This window comes from Panthera uncia, chromosome E1, assembly GCF_023721935.1.
Source record: "Panthera uncia isolate 11264 chromosome E1, Puncia_PCG_1.0, whole genome shotgun sequence".
In the NCBI taxonomy this organism is placed as follows: Eukaryota; Metazoa; Chordata; class Mammalia; order Carnivora; family Felidae; genus Panthera; species Panthera uncia.
This window is the reverse complement of record NC_064814.1, coordinates 8,503,665-8,520,080: the sequence shown is the minus strand read 5'-3', so window position 1 is coordinate 8,520,080 and position 16,416 is coordinate 8,503,665. Positions and strand designations below refer to the sequence as shown.

At 42.4% G+C, this 16,416-nt stretch overlaps 1 protein-coding gene across 3 annotated transcripts in view; it reads right to left on the bottom strand.

Moving 5' to 3' along the window:
* The window catches only part of CBX1 (chromobox 1), a 30,339-nt gene that overhangs the window by 11,595 nt on the left and 2,328 nt on the right, over positions 1-16,416 (bottom strand). The window contains exon 1 of one of the 3 annotated variants that reach the window (XM_049637538.1): positions 9,917-10,156. The exons of the other annotated variants lie outside the window; for them this stretch is intronic. The gene's annotated coding sequence lies outside the window, so the exon portion shown is untranslated. Of the gene's footprint in view, positions 1-9,916; positions 10,157-16,416 lie in introns of those variants that run through there. 3 annotated transcript variants of the gene reach the window in all.

The window sequence follows — 16,416 nt, the reverse complement described above, 5'->3', positions numbered from 1 at the left end:
GAAAGCAGAAGGCAGTATAGTATCAGATACAAGGCATTTTATTTTGTTTTTGAGTAGCTGGTACTGATTTCTTGCCAGCTTGAAAGATCAAATTCCAGGTGTCAGTACAAGGTAACAACCACAGACCTCTGAAACCAAAGCAGTAGGGCTTTTAGCTAAATGTTAAGAAAAAGCATTCAGAATGTTGGTCTGGTGAGGTGACCACCTTTACTAAGGAAGAATTCATAGGAAAGCAGACTTTGAATAGAGAGTTTTCACTCATAAGAATCAGAATGACCTAGGGAGTTTAAAAATACAGATACCCAGATCCAATGACATAGAAAGTACGGTGTGTGTATATACACACACACACACACATACACACACACACACATACTAACCATAATATAATGTATTCATATTCAATTACAAAAATATTTAATGTAGGAAATTACAATTCCTTGGCCCAAAACCTGTCAGCCTATTTATGTTTTTTTTTAGTGTTTATTTATTTTTGAGAGAGAGACAGAGCATGAGCGGGGGAGGGGCAGAGAGGGAGACACAGAATCTGAAGGAGGCTCCAGGCTCTGAGCTCTCAGTGCAGAGCCTGGCATGGGGCTCGAACCCATGAATTGCAAGATCGTGACCTGAGCTGAAGTTGGATGCTTATCGGACTAAACCACCCAGGCGGCCTAGCCTGTTTATGTTTCTATACATAAACACAGATATATATTAAGTGAAAATAGATATTATAATTCTACAACTTGCTTTTTAATAAAACGTACTATATCTTTGACACTGTTCCATAAAGATCTCCATTAAAAAAATTTTTGTAATGTTTATTTGTTTTGAGATTGAGTGCTAGTGGGGGAGGGGCAGAGAGAGAGGGAGACTGGAGAATTCAAAGCAGGCTCTATGTTGTCAGCGCAAAGCCTGACATGGGGCTTGAACCCATAAACCGCAAGATCCTGACCTGAGCCAAAGTCAGATGCTCAACCAACTGAGCGCCACCCAGGTGCCCCAAAGATCTCCATTCTTAACAAGCTGCATAGTATTCCATATTGTATGGACACATCATATCTAACCATTTACCAAGTGATGAAAATTTGGGTTGTTGCCAATTTTCTATTATTACAGTGTTCTTTGAACATAGCATCTGCATCTTTAAAACCTCCTTAGCAGATCTGTATGACTCTAGATCTTAGGGTCATGAGTTCAAGCTGGGTGTAGTTTGCTTAAAAATAGATAAATAAAATAAAAAGCTCCTTAGGTGATTTGATGCATATCCTTGGATAAAAGCCATTGCTAGAAGAGGATTGGCAGAAACTACATTCCTCAGGTGAAATCACACAATTACAGATATAAATCAATTCTCAGAGTTAGCTAAAAGGCAGGTGAACATTTTACTTTCTCCATCCAATTGAGAATTAAGACTGGAACAATAAACTAACCAATGTTCATGAAAACAAAATGATCTCTGTATCACATTCAACATCATTCAATCTAGATTTTTTTTTTTTTTTTTTTTGGTACTAGCAATTGGAAGAACACTGCTTGAAGGATCCAGGATCCTTATATAGTTCCTTCCACCAAAAGAAAGCTAGTATGAGCACCAGAAAAGTCCCTTTCCTGTCCCTACCTCTCAAAACAACTTTATGCCTCTAGGTAGTTATATATATTTGCTCAGTTTCCTAATAAGCAAAACAGTATAACAACCCTCATGGGATTGATGCCTTTGAGGTGAGCTTTTATGACCTTCTAGGATTAAATCTATTTATATATTTGCATATATGTTCTACTTCATTAGATTACTGCTTCAAGTTTAAAGATAGCTTTCGGAAGCCCAAAATATTAAGACTCAATAAGAAAACAGCACTTCCATCGGGTGTATAGCTGAAATTCATGCCTAAGTTTTTAAAACCAGAGAGCAACTCCAGAACACACTCAAGAAGGACCCAGGTCTGGCTGGAACCAATAATTACGAAAAAGAGAAACCAAGATCTCATTTCTAGAAAACCAAGACAGAAGAGCTGCCAGAGACTGAAAAATCACATTTCATATATCTTAAGTGTAGGAATTTCTTCTGCTCTTCCTTTTACCTGGCCTATACAAGAAAATGGCAAAAGGAATTTATCTTCCTATGAAGACAGATGAGAGAGGTGAGAAAGGAAGTTCTAAATACAATGGAAAATGTCAACAAAATGGTTTATTTGTGAAAATAATTTTAAGATTTCTGAAGATCAATGTAAATACCAAAAATCAGTTTTGATGATCCAAATAGTAAAGTTTTATAACAAACTTTAAAAGTCGAGATTTCAGGCTCAGTTTTCTTTTTTTTTTTTATGTTTATTTTCGAGAGAGACAGAGATAGAGACAGAGCACAAGCAGGGGAGGGGAAGAGAGAGAGACACACACACAATCCAAAGGAGGCTCCAGGTCTGAGCTGTCAGCACAGAGCCTGACGTGGGGCTCGAACCCACAAACCAAGAGATCACAACCTGAGCCAAAGTCGGGTGTTTAACCAATTGAGCCGCCCACATGCCCCACAGACTGTTTTTACATACTAACTTTTTAAAAAAGGCAGCCATCCAATTAAATGAACAATGGTCTAAGTATTCATAGCACATTTATTGAGTTCAAGACAAAAATGACAATCATCCTTGATTTCATTCCACTCATCTTCCATATCTAGCCTCTTATTAAATCCTATTGAGTATGTATCTTAAATATCTTTCAATCCATACATTTTTCTAGCCCTACTACTACTATCATCCTATTTGCAAGCCATCATCATCTCTTGTTTGGGTAACTCCTGACCAGATTTATTCTCAACACTAGCCCCTCATTTAAAATGCAGGTTTCAGGGGGACGCCTGGGTGGCTCAGTCGGTTGAGCATCCGACTTCGGCTCAGGTCATGATCTCACGGTTCGTGAGTTTGAGCCCCGCATCAGGCTCTGTGCTGACAGCTCAGAGCCTGGAGCCTGCTTCCGATTCTGTGTCTCCCTCTCTCTCTGCCCCTCCCCTGCTCATGCTCTGTCTCTCTCTGTGTCTCAAAAATAAATAAAACATTAAAAAAAAAATTAAAAAAAAAAATAAAATGCAGGTTTCAGGATGCCCGGATGGCTCAGTCGGTTGTGTCCAACTTCGGCTCAGGTCATGATCTCGTGGCTTCTGAGTTTGAGCCCCACATCGGGCTCTGCACTGACAGCTCAGAGCCTGGAGCCTGCTTCAGATCCTGTCTCCCTTTCTCTCTCTCTCTGCCTTTCCCTCACTCACACATGCGCGCGCGCTCTCTTGAAAATGAATAAGCATTAAAAAAAAATAAAATGCAGATCTCTTCATATCATTATGTGTGGGCATCTGAGCTGAAGACCACTACACCTAACCTATCAATCACAATTACCTTGCCCTTTGCCTCATTCTTTCATTTGACCAATTCCCTTACCTAAAATGTCCTGTTCAGGAGCTTTCCCAAAGCCTCAGGCTAGGTTTAGGTTAATTCTTCCTATGAACACCCTCCTACAGTATTCATCATTTAACAATTATCTTTTTGGTACCCATTATGGGTAAGGTGCTGGACAAAGGGGGTGAGCAACAAAGACAAAAATCCCTAGTCTCTTAGAATGTGTGCGCGCGTGTATGTGTATATATATGTGTGTATGTGTATATATATATATATACACGTATATATATGTATATATATGTGTATGTGTGTGTATATGTATATACACATACACACATGCACACACACATATACATATACATATACTTGTGATAGTTAATTTTATGTGTTATACTGACTGGGCCACAATGCCCAGATATTTGTTCAAACATTTAGAATTTATTTTCTAGTGTGGACGAGTGCCATGAGTGAGCATGAGTGGGGGGTGTGTGAATACATGCATGTGCAGGCAGAGGAGGGCACGGACAATAAGCAAGAAGATATTGTGATAATTGCTATAAAGGAGACAACTCAGCAAAAATCAGAAAAACACACCATGTGTAGGGAATAGTTGGTTCCAAGTCCTAAAGTGAGAAGAGGTTGCTTTATCTGAGGAACAGAAATGTGGCCAGTTAGAAAGAGAGGCTGAGGAAATGGCCAGTAAGGATGAGGTAATTACTGTGCATATCACTCCCCACATCACTCCTTCTCTCATCTAGCCCCTTTTTCCATTATTTTCCTATTGCCTCTTTTGCTTCTAGCTTAGGTTTAAGACCTAGGCATTAATAACTATAAAAGTTTCTAACTACAACTCTCCCAGCATTTAACACTATCTATTAAAAAATAAATAAAATTAAATAAAATAAAACCAATAACAATTTACTAAAAGCCAGAGTGGAATATAGGGTGACCAACTCACTGGCGAAAGCACTGAGAGGTCCACATTGCAGGAACCCTCTCAGACCCAGGCAAATGGAGCTATTTGTTCAGGCCAGTGGGATATGCAGACACACAAGAATCACAGGCTTTTGAGAATCCCTTAGTGGTGAGTAATAACAACATAATAACAGCTAAAATTTACTGAATACTTAAAACAATGCATATAAAGGCATTCAATCCTCACATCAACTCTATTAAACCCACTTCACAAATGAGAAAACTGAGGCTTATGAAGCAAAGAAAATTTCCCAAAGTCCCCAGAGCCAGGCCTGAAATATAAATACAAGAAAACAATGCAAGGTGAACTTCATTTCAACAAGAGAAATGTAAGAGTATATAATAATTAGCAAAAGAAAATTAAGCAAAAATAAGTAGCCACAAAAGCACCATAGAGGCTTGGAAGAATGAATGACTAGGGTGATCAGGAAAGAGTTTAAAAAGTTGGGATTGAAGCCAAGCTCCAAGAGTATTTGAAAAGGTGGACTGAGGAGGGCAATTTGGCTTAAGGAACGGTGGTGAACAAAAGCAATGAGGTATGTCTGAGGTAGATGGTGTGTAAACCAGTTTGGGCAGAGTAGACTAAATAGTAAAGGTAACCACTAAAAAATTTTCTACAAGGCCCCTTCTCCTTAAAACAAAGACCAAACTCCTCAGCGCAACACCTAACACCCTTTCATTCCAACCATTCCGTACTTCTACTCCCTCACAAAACCTACACTCCTGTCAAAACTATAAACTGCACACCGTCTCCACAAAAGGCTCTGCTCATTATTAAGTGATCCTGCCCAACACCAGCAGTCAAAATCCTACCCATCCTTAAAGATAGGGCTTAAACAACCTTACTTCCATGAAGCCTACTCAACCTAGCCAACCACTGTTTCTTTTTTCTCAGTTTCCATTGTTTCTACTTTTTGTAATATTTAAAAAAATTTAGACAGAGCCGTGACAAGGGGAGGACAGGATGGGAGGAGAGAGGGGAGAGAGAGAGAAAATCCTAAGCAGCCTCCATGCTGAGCATCCCACAACACTGGGCTCATGACCTGAGCCACAATCAAGAGTCGGATGCTCAACCAACTGAGCCACACAGGCACCCCTCTTTCTGTTTTTATTCAGACACTCAATCAAAGATAGGTCTGGGCCCTGTGTAACACGTTGAACCCTGTATGGGCAGGAAGGATATATGTCTCAGATGCCAAAAATCAGGGAAGAGAAGTCTAAAGCTGTCAGCATTTTAGGGAATAATCAGTAAAATCTGATCTGCAACCCCAAAATGGAAAACAAGAAAGAAGTACACCTTTGTTGAGCATTAGCAACTACATACCAGTCATTAAAAGGCAGGTGAAGGCATGTGTAGTATATACTCAATTTGTAGTCCTCCTGACTCATGTTTCTAAACTGCTGTTAGTCTGTTTGTTAGCTATGACTGTTTGGGAGGTAAATGCTTTCCAGATGGAAAACTTTACTGAGCAGAAAACAACTTGTGCCACAAACCCAGTAGCAGGAGTTTCATTTTTAAAGGAATAGCTGCCCTTGAATTCCAGGATCTAGGACTAGAATACTGGTGTGCTAATCAAATTAAAATTTTATCTGAGCTCTATCAGAAAGTTGGCTATCCCCTTTCTGGAGGCTGATGGGGATGAAACTACAGATACAGCTTTGGGTTAAGAGGCCACAGGGATATGCAAATATTAGTAGGACACAGTGATAACTGGCAAGTCTTTTAGTTTAAGATGAAATAAAATTAGAAAGCTGGACCAGAATTACAGCTAAGTTGGAAAATTTTTTTTAAGTTTATTTATTTATTTTGGAGGGGGGAGGGACAGAGAGAGAGAATCCCAAGCAGGCTCTGTTCAACCGACTGAGCCACGCAGGAGTCCCAGCTAAGATGGAACTAAAAGCAGAGACCAAAGCATTCACAGATAACAAAACAAAACCAGATTATTGACACTAACCTCTCAAATACCACAGTTCTGTTAGGCTCTCAATGTGTTAGCTATTATTAAAGAGAAAGGCACAATTTCACAGACAAATTAGGTTACCCCCCCTTGGTCAGCAAATCGTAAAAGTGGGCGCCTGGGTGGCTCAGTCAGTTGAATGTCCAACTCTTGATTTCGGCTCACGTCATGATCTCATGGTTCCCGGGAATGAGCCCTGAATTGATGTCCATGCTGGCAGTCTGGAGCCTGCTTGGGATTCTCTTTTCTGCTCCCCTGCTCGTGTGCACACGGTTTCTTTCTCTCTCTCTCTCTAAGTAAATAAATAAACTTTACAAAAAATGATAAAAGCTGAAAGCAGTAAAGATTTAACACAAATTATTCAATTCAAATACTAACAGGATCTGAATTTTGCCCATATTTGAATAACTGTTCCAATTTTGTTTTTTTTTGTTTTTTTTTAAATTTTTTTTTCAACGTTTTTTATTTATTTTTGGGACAGAGAGAGACAGAGCATGAACGGGGGAGGGGCAGAGAGAGAGGGAGACACAGAATCGGAAACAGGCTCCAGGCTCCGAGCCATCAGCCCAGAGCCTGACGCGGGGCTCGAACTCACGGACCGCGAGATCGTGACCTGGCTGAAGTCGGACGCTTAACCGACTGCGCCACCCAGGCGCCCCAACTGTTCCAATTTTGGGAGAGGCTATTCACTTTTTCAGTAGACATCACTATCTGGAAATACAATTGTTTTTAAGTTTGTTTGTTTGTTTGTTTATTTAGAGAGAGAGAGAGAGAGAGAGAGAGAGAGAGAGAGAGCTTGAGTGGGGGAGGGGCAGAGAGAGAATCCAAGCAGAATGCCAAGCTGCACTATCAGCACAGAGCCCGATGTGGGGCTCAAACTCACCAATTGTGAGATCATGACCTGAGCTAATACCAAGAGTTGGAGGCTTAACCGACTGAGCCATCCAGGTGCCCCTGGAAATACTATTTATTTAAATTTATGCAAAGACCCCAAAAGATTTTTCAAGATACTTCTAAAACAAAATATTCAAATTATATAGCTTGCTGTTAAAATCCAGAACCTGGGGCCTCTCCAGGTCCTCACCTAAGGTATTTAAAATGGTCACTTGCACAATCTGCACACCAAGCTGAGTACATAAAAACTAATAAGACAGGGGCGCCTGGGTGGCTTAGTTGGTTAAGCATCCGACTCTCCATTTTGGTTCAGGTCATGATCTCACAGTTCATGAGTTCAAGCCCTAAGTCGGGCTCTATGCTAATGCAGAGCCTGTTTGGGATTCTCTCTCTCAAAATAAATAAAACTTAAAAAAAAAAATTAACTGTTAAGACAAACATGCCAAGGACAACAGTTATACTCTGCCCAATGTTATTGATCAAAGACAGGAAAACTAATTATATAAATGCACATTAATTCATTCTGCTAACACATGGAATTCTAAGAAAGGATCTCAAAGCCATATACTCAACAATCTATAAACTACCTACATTTAGATGAACAAGAAGCGTAGCCCCATTCTATGTGAGCCCACATACTAGCCATTAGCATTTTGTTCCAAAAACTCTTCAGAGAAATAACCTATGAAGTGAAAATCTATCAAGCCTAATGCAAAATCTGTTACACTACCAGAGATAGTATATAAAAAAAGGTGAGATTCTGATGGATAAACTACTAGAGAATGACAAAAGTGAATCAATTCTTTTTAAACGGTATGAAGTGAAAAAGAAACACTTTCCTGGTCCCTAAAATGGGCACAAGGTATAATAGTTGCTTTTTATTTTTTTAAGCTTATTTATTTGTTTTTAAGTAATCTCTACGCCCAGTGCGGGGTTCAAACTCACGACCCTAAGATCAAAAGTCACATGCTCTTCCAAATGAATCAGCCCAAGTGCTCTTATATAACGGTAGCTTCTTTTTAGAGGTTTGGTCAGACAATTACCAGTATCTTCCAGTCAAAAATGCAGAAGTCTAAGGTATTCTTACTTGGTCCCTTTCAATCAAGAAGCTAGAAGCACCAGGCTACACACTATTTACATCTTTAATGAAAAACAATTCAGGCTACAGCAGCCAATCAATGAAGAAAAATGGCACCAAAAGGAAAATCGGAAATGAAGACCCTGAACCTGCCCTAAAGCTTTAGTAAGGTGCTACCAGTTCCAACAAGTTGCCCTTTAACAATACTACTTACAATATAAATGTCTGCAAGCACCTAGGGAGGAACACAGGTACTAATTTTCCAAATGTATTCATGCTTCTATTCCAAAACACTGGACCTTTTCAGAGCTATTCTAAACTGGTAGCATGATTCTTAATACAACTGAGGAGGCTATCCTACCCCTGACCAGAGTTTCCAGTACAACTGACCTTTTGTAAACTCCACCTCAATTGAGTTAAACCAATACAAGTCCGCAAATAAAGCCGTCCATGAAAAATCTTCATTTGAAGCTCTGAAGAAGTATTGCTCATTTTGTATTCAAATTTTCCAACAACAAAGAAAGGCTGGCTAAAAATCACAAGAGCCTATGAAACAAATCTCACGATCTCACAAACTTTTCCTCTTTGTCTCCCCACTTCCCACATCATTTCACACTCTCTCTCACTAACTTAATTCCTTACATGTGAACTCATCTACACATTTCTATGATTTCACTGCCCTTTGCGACCAGTAACGATCCCAGATAAAAACTTATGGAACTAATCGTGAAATCAAAGCAGAAGCGCTACACTTGGTATATTAACTCCCTGAAAGGAATCAAAAGAGTAAAGATAGCTGAAAGCCTAGACAAGAGGAGAAATCTTGTTTTCATCCTTTCTGCACACATTCTTTTTAACAGCCTCCCCACCGCGTGAGGAGGACCCATCGGGAAGCAAGGCGGCCCCTTTCACACCTAACTGAAATACTCCCGGGGCCTCCGCCCTATTTACCCTAACAGCTCCTCCCCTTCCAGATCCAAGCCAGGCACCTCACCGCCCCTCCCTCTCCTAGCCCCCACTCCAGGTTATCCAGCAGATGATCTCCCCAAGAAGCACACCTTGGGCTGCCCAGCCCCCTCTCCAATTTCCTCGAAGTTACTTCTCCTTAGCCCGGCGAGCGAAATGCCTCTGACGGCCCCAGCCAGACCCGATATTCTCAGACTGCGTTCGAAAGCGAAGGTCTCGCAGCCGTCAACCCTCTCCACTCATGTCCAAGCATCAAGGTTGCCCAGCCTGTCCCCTTCCCAATTTACTCAAGTGTTTCCTCCCCAGCCCAACCCAGCAGCCGCGCACCCAACCACGTAGCATTGTCTTGTTGGTCTACCCAGGCCCTGAGGAGAGACCCGCCAGTGCTCGGCCCACCCCGAATCGCTTCTATCTCCAGCTCAGGATACGCCGCCCGCCCCGCCCTCTCCATCCTTCTCGCGCCAGGCGCCCGGCGCCCGACCCCCGCACCCGGCGGAGAGCTTCGCGCGGGAAGGGGTCGGGACCCGGCGCGTTCCTAGCTCCCGACCTCGGCCGCAAGCGCGGCCCCTCACCCAGGGCTACCGCTACCGCCGCCGCCACCGCCGCCGCCGCCGAGCACCTCCCCCCGCTCCCCGCTTCCCCTCCTTTAGCGGGCTCTTCACCTCAGAGCAGCGCCAAAGAGCCCGAGAGGAATCGGTGCCGCGCTAATGGCGCGTCGCGTCGGGCCGGCCGGGGGAGTGGCGCCCAGAAAAGCAACAAGCCGGTGGCCGCAGTCGAGCCCCTCACTGAAGCGGCGTACCGCAGGCCCCGGCCAACGGCCCTCCCCTCGGACGAACAAAAGAGCCTCGCACTCGGCGCTACCCGCCGCCCACACTGCGCAGGCGCGACGACCCTCCGCACAGTACTGTGGGACTTGGAGTCCATCCCAGACTACAAGACCCAAAGTACTGCGCGCGTCCTACACCGCCCCGCGGAGTGTGCGCGGGGTTCGGGGAGTTTTAGTTTTTTAACAAGCGCTCGACAGGCTCTAGTTTAGAACGTTGCGACCTAGGGAATTAGAACGTATGGTTTTACGAGCAAGCCCCATGATGCTTGGTACGAAAAATCAACCACTTCTGGACAGTTCACGTGAATCCTTGACATTTTTGAATCTAAAGAGGTTTCTCACCAGACCTTAAATCGCCAATAATCTCTGTAATCCTCAATTTCTGCCCCAAATCTCTGTAAGGCTCCTACTTCTCAGTGTTTATAAATTACTTCCCTTTCAAAGTCTTGCCTGATTCTTTAGACTAGGTTAGGTTCCCCAGGTAGTTTCCTCATCAGGGCCTCCTGACTTCTCGAAATTTTTCGTTGGCTGCGCCAAGCCAGAGCTCTAGTGCAGAACCCCCTTATCTCCGTGAGCACTCCTCACCCAGCCACCTCCCAAGACACCGAGAAAGGCAAAAAACCACGCTTATTCTTCGAGACAAACTGTTTAGTTCTGACTTCAAGTATCTCGCTGTCCCCAACTCTGTTCATACGGAAATTCAGTCTCCCATAACGTTTACCCCACTTTATTGTCATTAATGTCTGTCTTGTGTTTTCTAACCTCCTGTAAGGGCAGAAACCTTGCCGCCTCGTGTTGTTCACCACCCTTTACTCAATGCCCAGTACAGTCCCTGGCATACAGTTGTCAAGCAATATTTGTTGAATAAATGATTAAGTGAATTAATGAAATGTCCTACCTGACAGAAAGGGCAGGTGATCAAGCTTTCCTTCCTTCATCTCTTCACATCAGATTTGTGAGGTTTTGGTTGGTTGTGCTTTTTTTGTTTGTTTGTTTGTTTTTTAACTCTTTTGTGCTTTTCCCTATCAAATCAGGAATAGAACTACCAAAAGATGATTTTTTTTCCTTCTTTACTCTGAATATTCACATATCCTCCTAATCAGAGGTAAAGAGGAAAGGCAACCAGTCTATTGTACTCCACTTCAGAATGCGGGAGCCTGTGTGTATATAACAGTTTTGCTGAGCCAGGCACTGTGCAGGGCTCTGGAGAATTTTCATGTAAGAAACCCAGCTCAACAATATCATAATACTTTTGCTAAGACCGCTGTGGGAGCACAGGGAAGAGGGCAATTCTTCCTGAGACCTTCGGTTGGGTGTCTATGAAGAGGCAAAAATTCAGCTACTTACTCCCTCCTAAAGTGTCCTGTTCTGTGTGTAATAACTTTAATGATGAAAAAATTAATTCTAATAATATAAGCTACATATTATTGAGTGCTTACCCCAGCACTAGGAATTCTCTTAAGGTCTTGATTAGTGTTATTTAATCCTAAGCAACGCTGGGAGGTGGGAAGTACTATTTCCATTTTACGGAAAAGACTCAGAGGTTGTAGAATCTGACTAATAGCATTCATCAAGAAAGTGGTGGGATTGCAATTTGATGTCATGTCTAACTCCCAAACTATAATTCTGTATACGTGAAATGCTGCCATCCCGAATTCCTCATATTGAGCTGAATTTGGCTTTTCCGTGGAAATACCACCTACTCCTCCTAGTTCTGGGTGTGTGGCTGTACACAGTTCTGTTCGGTAGACAGAATTCCTCTTTCATATTCCTTCTAATATTGAAATTCAGCCTTTATGTCCCCCCCCCCCCCGCCCCAAGGTCTTACTTTTCCAGGCTAAATATCGCCATTTTCTTAAACCGTACATCATAGGAAAACAGTTTTGGGTCTACCTTATCTAGTTTGTTATTAAATCCTGGCTCTTTATATGAGTATTTCAAAATAGGGGGAGTCATCACTGCACAGCTGTTCTACACCATTCTTGAATTAAGGGAGTCAAAGGTACCTTTTCTTTTTAGGTAGCAGAGCACCACTGGTTTATGTGAATCTGCAATCAACTCAGAGCTCTCTTGTTAATGATCTATTCTGGAATTCTGCCAGGGATGAATGTCAAACTCTCAAGCCTAATGTTTCTCCGTAACAGTTATCTTTTTTGAAAATCTTTTAGGATCAAATGGGTTTAGTTCTTTTCTCTTCCCATAAGAATGGTGGCATTTTAAGTTATTCAGACCCTCAGAGTTTCTTTTCCTTCTAAGGTAACAGCAACTCAGTCATAGTAATCTTGCTCAAGACAACATTTGAAGTCACATTGCTCATGCCCACAGGAAGTGTGTCTCTCACATGAAGTTCCTAAAATCTCAAGGAATGTGGGGAAGAGAGGAAGTCTGATGCTGCAAAAAAGAACAAGGACTTGGAATCAGGCTGAACTGGATTTAGTTCTGTCTCTACTTTTTGCCTGCTGCGTAACTTTGAACAAGCTCCTTAACTTCTCTGAGCCTCAGCCAACAGAGAAATCTGAAACATGGAAACATTACCTAAGACCTACCTTGCAGCATTTCTGTGGGATGGACTGTGATGTATAAAGGGAATGCCTGTATATACTGGCACTAATAAACAGTAGCTATTTTAGGCACAGCACATAGTTGCTTCTCATGTGATTTAAGGAGTGGGGGAAGTACAGAACTTTTTTTTTTAATGTTTGTTTAAATGTTTATTTATTTTTGAGAGAGAGATAGAGCGTGAGAGGCAGAGGGGCAGAGAGAGGAGTCACAGAATCCGAAGTAGGCTCCAAGCTCTGAGCTGTCAGCACAGAACCCAACGCGGGGCTCGAACTCATGGACTGTGAGATCATGACCTGAGCTGAAGTCGGACGCTTAACCAACTGAGCCACCCAGGTGCCCCAGTACAGAACTTTTGAAATATTTTCTTCCCCACTGTCTGAAATTCTTTATTTCATTTTCCCCCAATCTTTAAAATGATGGTAAAATATACACAACATAAAATTTACCATCTTAACCATTAAAAAACTTTATTTTAGAGACAGTGCTAGTGGGGGAGACGGATGTGGGCAGAGAGAGAAGCTTCACACTCAGCACAGAGCTGGAGGCAGGGCTCGATCACCACAGCCCTGGGATCATGACCTGACCCAAAATCAAAAGTCCAATGTTCAGCGTTCTGAGTCAACCAGGAACACCGCCCCCCCATCTTAACCATTTTTAAGTGTACAATTCAGTGGTATTAAATGCATTCATAATGCAATGCAACCATCATCATCATCCATCTCCAGAACTCTTTTCATCTTAAAGACTGAAACTCTATACCCATTAAACAAAAACTCACCATTCCTCCTCTTCCTAACCTCTGGCAGCCATTATTCTACTTTCTAAGATTTGGACTACTCTAAGAATCTCATATAAGGGGAATCGCACAGTATTTGTCTTTGTGTGACTGGCTTATTTCATTTAGTGTAATGTTCTCAAGGTTCAAATGTTGCAGCGTGTGTCAGAACCCCCCCTTTTTTTTGAGGCTGAAGAATATCCCTTTGTATGTATATATCACATTCTGTTTATCCATTCATCCATTATTGGCCCTTTGGGTTACTTCTGCGTTTTAGCTCTTATAAATCATGCTGCTCTGGGGCGCCTGGGTGGCTCAGTCGGTTAAGTGTCTGACTTCAACTCAGACCTCAGCTCAGATCATGATCTTGGGGTCTGGGAGTTTGAGCCCCAAATCCAGCTCTGTGCTGACAGCTCAGAGCCTGGACCTGCTTCGGATTCTGTGTCTCCCTCTCTTTGCCCCTCCCCTGCTCACACTGTCTCTCTCTCTCTCTCTCTCTCTCTCAAAGTAATAAATAAACATTAAAAAAAAACATTAAAAAAAATAATGCTGCTCGGAACATGGCCTACAAATATCTTTTTGAGACGCTGCTTTTAATTCTTCTGGGTGTTAAAAGACAAAATTCAACTAAGAAAATTTAAACATTAAATTGGCTTTATTCAATGATTATGAATCGGGCAGCATCCCATCTAGCAAGTAGAAAGGGGCTGAGCATAAAAAATAGAAGGCTTTAAAAAAATTTTTGTAATGTTTTTATTCATTTTTGAGAGACACAGAAAGAGTAGGAGCGGGGGAGGGGCAGAGAGAGAGGAAGATAGAATCTGAAGCAGGCTCCAGGTTCTGAGCTGTCAGCACAGAGCCTGATGTGGGACTCGAACTCACAAACTGTGAGATCATGACTCGAGCCAAAATTGGACGCTTCACGGACTGAGCCATCCAGGCGCCGCTGGAAGCCTTGTTTTTTTTAAATCTCTACGCCCAACACGGGGCTCCAACTCACAATCCTGAGATCAAGAGTCATATGTTCTACTGACTGAGCCAGCCAGGTGACCCCAAATGGAAAGCTTTTATAGACAGAAGGTTGGCAGGGATGAGGAAAAATTAGATTACCTATCTTTCTTTGGGAGACAGAGGGGTCTTTCAGGCAGATTGCCTCACTGGTGCCCACAAGGTTACCTCACTAGCTTGACCAGTTAAGAGTACATTCCTGGGAGGGGCTGAAACAGAAATTAGGTTAGATTTTAAGTCTTGGTTTGTTGACACGCACTGAGCACGAGTGACTCCATTTTGGATCCGTTTTTGGCTTGTTTAACCCTTCTTCAATTCCAGAAGTGGAATTCCTGGGTCATATGGTTTTAATTTTTTGAGGAACTGCCAAACTTTTCCACAGCATCTGTACTACTTCACATTCCCTCCAACAGTGCACAAAGGCTCCAATTTGTCCACATCCCCACATTACTTGTCTTTTTCTGTTTCTTTGATAGTAGTCATCTCCTAATGGGTGTGAGAGTCTTTGTTTCATTTTAACTACTACTTGAAATTCTATTGTTAAGGATTTAGTCATTTGGGGCTAACAAGGACTCTCTTTTAAAAGGCAAATATACTTGAGAGCTATCTGTCTTTCTTACCTCCCCTGGTCAGTGTGATTCTCACGTGACTTCCTGGTAGTTACTGGACTCTAGTTAAAACCTGTACTTCTCAAATCTTGCACCTATAGCCTTGACATTGATTGATTTTCTCATGCAAAGTGCTAACTACCTGAAGAAGTCCTAGCATTTTAGGTATAATAAAGATTGGCCCCATTATCAAGTGTTAGAAATTACAGTTGAAAAAATAAGGTCAATAAAACGTAAGATATGGCACTATGAAGCCTTATTGCATTCAAATTGTTTAATAAATTATTGTTTAGGGGCGCCTGGGTGGCTCAGTCGGTTGAGCGTCCGACTTCGGCTCAGGTCATGATCTCATGGTCCGTGAGTTCAAGCCCCGCGTCGGGCTCTGTGCTGACAGCTCAGAGCCTGGAGCCTGTTTCAGATTCTGTGTCTCCCTCTCTCTCTGACCCTCCCCCGTTCATGCTCTGTCTCTCTCTGTCTCAAAATAAACGTTAAAAAAATTTTTTTTTAAATTATTGTTTAATATTCATTTATTTATTAATTATTTTCTTAATGTTTATTTTTGAGAGAGAGAGCAAGCAAGCAGGGCAGGGGCAGAGAGAGAGAGGGAGACACAGAACCCCAAGCAGGCTTCAGGCTCTGAGCTGTCGGCACAAAGCCCGATGCGGGGTTCAAACCGACAGACCATGAGGTCATGACCTGAGCTGAAGTCGGACATTTCGGCGACTGAGCCACCCGGGTGCCCACTAATAAATTTACCTAAAAACATTTATTGAGGGGCGCCTGGGTGGCTCAGTCGGTTAAGCATTCGACCTTGGTTTGGGCTCAGGTCATAATTTCACAGTTTGTGGGTTCGAGCCCCGAGTTGGGAGTTGGACTCAGTGCTGGCAGCGTGTGGAGCTTGCTTGGGATTCTCTCTCTCCCTGTCTCTGCCCCTGCCCTACTCACAAGACACATGCACTTTCTCTCTCTCTTAAGATAAATAAACTTTAAAAAATAAAATGAAAAGAATAAAGACATTTATTGAGTAACATATGAGGCAATGATGCTAAGCCCTTATATTACTTATAATATAAGGTCAGGGTGTTTTCCTGTTTGGCTCACTGCTTTATTCATAATGCCTACAGCAGTGTCCAGACCCATAGAAAGGGCTTAATAAATATTTGATGAATGAATGGATACATTCTGCAGATATACGCTGCGGTTCTCCAAGTGTAATCCACAGACTCTGGGAGTGCCTAAGGTCTAAGGGGGTCTGCAAGGTCAGAACTATTTTCATGATAATATGAAGACATGATTTGCTTTTTCACTGTGTTTACATTTTCACTAATGGTGCCAAGACAACAGCAGGTGAGATGGCTGGCACCTTAGTGTGAATCAAGGTGC